Source organism: Brachyhypopomus gauderio, chromosome 21 (genome assembly GCF_052324685.1).
Source record: "Brachyhypopomus gauderio isolate BG-103 chromosome 21, BGAUD_0.2, whole genome shotgun sequence".
NCBI lineage: Eukaryota > Metazoa > Chordata > Actinopteri > Gymnotiformes > Hypopomidae > Brachyhypopomus > Brachyhypopomus gauderio.
The window spans coordinates 2,515,050-2,519,679 of record NC_135231.1 but is presented as its reverse complement, the minus strand read 5'-3'; the positions used below and the strand labels follow the sequence as shown (position 1 = coordinate 2,519,679).

At 42.4% G+C, this 4,630-nt stretch overlaps 1 long non-coding RNA gene across 1 annotated transcript; it reads right to left on the bottom strand.

The window, feature by feature from the left end:
• Positions 1 to 879: 879 nt before the first annotated feature.
• LOC143485227 (uncharacterized) lies at positions 880 to 2,765 on the bottom strand. The gene is made up of 4 exons (XR_013122814.1): positions 2,475 to 2,765; positions 2,154 to 2,329; positions 1,928 to 1,999; positions 880 to 1,632 (listed from the first exon to the last, which is right to left on the bottom strand). It is a non-coding gene; the product is annotated as an uncharacterized LOC143485227 (long non-coding RNA).
• Between the last annotated feature and the right edge of the window lie 1,865 nt (positions 2,766 to 4,630).

The following is a 4,630-nucleotide window of genomic DNA, read 5'->3' as shown; positions in this document are numbered from 1 at the left end:
CTGAAGTGGACTGCACTGTGCCACTCTTTAGGGATCCTACCTACTACCTAAAGCACCCTTAATTGACAGAGGTATCCTGGGCACTGCCTGTGGGGATTAATGTATCACACTTATGGAATGGTATGAAGCAGAGGGCAGATTTTTCACTGCAATGTGAGATTTCCATACATGTTCAGACACATTGACTTTGTTAGGAAGGCTGAGCTGAAGACTCCCTTCCCACCGCCGCACACCTATTACCCCGGGGGAAGAAGAACCCCACCCGCCAGAGCCGTGGCCTCGTCCCATATCCACCCCACGCCTCTCGTTCTGCACTCTGACTTCCAAACCTAGTGATGAATGTTCGAAATAATACAACCTGAGAAAACCCTCTAACCGCTCAGCATTATGATATCAAATGCAGTCCCAGGACGAACGCCAACGCCCCAGAGCCCTGTCAGGCACACTTCAGCGCTTCGCTGCACGGACCGACTTCATTCCGTGCCCATGTCGTGAATCCCAAGCAGGCACAAAGAGCTGAAAGCTTGCGCTTGTTCCAGCATGAGCTCCGTGGCTTTAATTCTTAAGCAAAGCAGAGAAGCTGCTGAAATGATGAGTGGGTCACATGTGTGGGTGTATTTCTGTTGAATGGATGGGGTTTGGGTTGGGTGTTATCAGGCAGTGTTGAGAATGAAGTGACAGAGACTTCAATGTACTATATAAATACTGCTAGATCTGGACATCCAGCTTTAGATGCTGCTATTTTATGACTTGGCGAATGTCTGCAAAGTCATTGATTGATTTATAATGTAGAACGGGGTTCATGACATATTTCGGACCTGAATGGGGCAGAGACGCTTACTGAAACCCCAGAGCAGGCCTGTTGGTGAACTTCTCATAAATCAAATCAAAATATATTGGTGCTAAAAGCGAAATTGCAACAGAACCAGACCACATCAGAACAAAGTGCAATTCTCAAAACATATGTCTTACAGTGTACATATGTTGCAGAAAGCACCTTAAAATAATGTCCTGGCAGCTGAATAATAATAATAATGTCTGCCATGGCCTCTGTTTTGGCCTGTGGTTATACGACCTCATGGACATGTATGCTTAAAGTCATCTGACTGTTGTCCCCTGAGGGATTGCAGCCACACCTCTAGGGAGTTCTCACAAGCCTGTGCCAGCCTCTTCTTTTAATGCTAAGCTTTTCTGAAATCATAACATGAAACCACATTGAGTTCTCAAGCTCTATTCCTGTGACATTTAATAATTGACTTAAAATGCCTCTATTTTTTAAACGCATGAGCACTGATGTCGATAGGGATTAAGAACAGTCTATAGTGATTGACAGGGTAATAAAATAACACATTGCAAAGCTACACACAGACAAGAGCATTTCTACACTATATAATGGAAATGACAGTTGTTTATATCCTGGGCTTAATGATGGCAAGTGCGCAATATACACTAAAACAGTCTATATAAAAAAAAAAATTTATAGCCTGTTTGCAATGTACAAACATACAATGGGAGAACCTGTGCAGTAATAAGAACGTTTGAAGCCCAGGAATTCCTGTGCATGTCAGAGTATGTTAACTTTTTTTTTATTCACTGCTGGTCCAAATCTGTCCATGTTAGTGTTGGCAAATTCTGATGAGAGAGAACAAAAGGAATGTTAAATTAAATATACAAAGCCACAGTCTTTTGTAAATGCTGACTTCATATTTTTCTTTCTGTTTAACATTTTTATTTGTATGTATTTTCCACTGACACACATTTATCTTGACACGTCTTGAAAAATGCGACATGTTGAGACACAGTGTAGTAGTGTAGGCTGAATCATGACAACGAGGAATTGACATATGAATCGCATTATGTACCTTCATACAACTACATCTCTCTTTCAAATATTACATGATCAAGAATTCAATTTGCATTTATTTACCCTTTACAGTCCTAACAGAGCGCCATCTTGAACAGCAGATGGATTTGGATGAATAATGTGAACATGCTATACCTAAAAAGAAAAGACACTTTTGTTCACAAATTGGCCAGTTGACAATTTATTAATCTGTAGTCTGGGGAATACCAGCATCTTGCAGGATGTTGTGGAACAAGCTGTTCTAGGTGTGTCACAACCATGACCCTGGACCCACTGAGTTCACACTTACCATGCTGGAGATGTCAGAGGCTATGAGTCCTGCCCAACCTCTGCATTTAGAGCAATTCTAGAACACCTTCAGCAGCAGACATTCTCCAGTAGTGTGCCAACACCTCCTTCCCCCTCACTGCACTGAGGCTTGTGACGCAGGGCGCCCACAGCGATTGGACTGTTCTTTCCCTCAGCCTAAAACATGGAACTGCTTCCAGTATGATTTTTCATTAACACATACAAAAAACTGTCATTTATCAAAAAAATGGATGTTGTATGATATTTATTACAATCCAAATAAGGTATATAGCATAAACATGTAGGTTAACGTTAGCGTTACCTTTTTATTCATGCCATGATGTACTGATGCGTTGCGCAATCAGTGAACCTCCCCGTCCCGCATAGACCTGCCAACTCTGGGGACTCAACTCGTCTGGTCTGATCAAGCTCGCTGGATTGTTAATCCGCCACACCTGATCCTCATCTGTCTTCCTGTCGGGCTCTTTCTTAGGCCTGCAGTTTCCGCTTCCTCGAATCTGCTGTCTGCTGAGCTTCCTGGTTGCCAAACTCGTTCATTTCCTGTGCAGACCGAGCCTTCAGACTCACCCTTGCCCCCTGGACTCTGCTCACCTTCTACGAGCATTTTATTGACTTTCCTCCGGGCCATTCGTTCCTTATCTGAGCCTCAGACGCTCTGCTCTCTTCTCCCCCGCCACACCCTCCAAATGGCCAACAAACAAATAAAGCCCTCTTGCAATTAAATCCCCGCCATCTTGAGTGTTTACTATAGTCACATGGTTGCGTGTGAGGATGATAAGTAAATTTAAGCACAGAAGCAGGGCTCACAAGCATAAATATGAAGATGAGCAGCTGGCTGAATTAAACAAGCTCCCGAAATTGGATGCTTACCTCAAAAGACAGAAGACGGTTAATAGTTTGGTCTTTTTGTCCGGTGAAAGTCCCAGAGAATTTGGACTTGAAACCTGAAATTGGGAATCTTAAAATATCTAATCTCTTTGGGACCCCATGGAATTAATGGGGCCCATGACATCCTAGTTACAACATTGATGATATGGTACCATACATGACCTTGGATTATCAGAAACACAATTAGAATTATTGGAACCTTGTGCTTTTATTTGATAGGATTCTTTCTGATAGGGCACTCCAACTAGAAGTGTGTGTACTGTGTGTCAGCTCTTTACACTTTTCTGTATTGTGGGTTTGTTGTGTGGATTCACCCAAATCAATCAGTCAAATTCCTGTTTCCCAAACATATTACATTACAATCATTTTAACTATTAGAGTCAGCTGTCAAAGAAACACTTGCCTTACCACCTTGCAAGACTTGCTGTCCACCTTTGGAAAATTAATTTTAATTCATTAAGTACTTCAAAGACTCACCCTGACATAGAAAAGAGTGTACATTTCACAAGCTTTGCCCTGTAGGAAAAGGGCAAACCACCTTCCACCACCCTGTGATGTTCATTATGTGTAGCGTGATTTACTATAATCAAACATGTCTGAGAGATCCTCTTTCTTAAACGAAGGTGTGGGCCTGTCATGTTGGTTTTACTGTGAGTGTTTTAATGCAGTGTTTGATTGATCGAGCTCCTTGAGGAGGTTTTGAAAGTAGGCTTCTTTCGTTCTGTCCGTCTTTTTGTCTTTCGTCCCTGCTTTTTTCATGCTCTCTCTCTCTCTCTCTCTCTCTCTCTCTCTCTCTCTGTTGGCACATTACAGTGTATGAGGTGTTTGGCAACTCTGTGTGCTGTGCTGCTGTTGCATCTGCGGGGCATCTGCACAGGCCCCACCACACTTGGATTAGGAAGAAAGAGAGTTAAAGCCACACCCTGAAGTGTGAGTGTGTGTGTGTGCAACTGTTTGTGTGTGTGTGTGAGAGAGAGAGAGAGAGGCAGTGAAAGAGAGAAAGGACGCTCAGACTGCTGTACTAAATAGACTGTTTTACTTAAGGAATTAGATTGCTCCGATTGAATCCTATTACTATAAATTTCATGATGCAATAGCTACTACACACAATTTACCACAAAATGTCTTTGTGTTTTTGCCGTGTCTGAAACGTGAGAACTGTTTCATGTAAACCACAGCTAAAGTTGGTGCTGAAATAAAGCCAATCAATTATAATTAGCTTATTCCTCCACAGTGCTTTATTTACAGGCTGTAACTTCTAACACTGATTCCTGAAAATGTTAGGAGTAGTGCACAGGTGAAGACAGTTAAATTCAGTAGTGAGATCCTCAGTAGGAAAATACTCAAAAGAGATTCAGTGGGTGATTACCTGCCTTAAATCTAGAAGCCAATAATCACCATGACTTTGGCCATGTGAATGAAGTAGCATTAGTACAATTACAAAGTAATGACAGCTGGATATGCCCAAGATCTATGTTGGTAGGAGTCAGAAAGGCACAGTCAATCTGCACAATCTGAGGTAAGACTGACTCTGCGTCAGGGGTTATGAGTCCTCAGGGCGTACAGGGC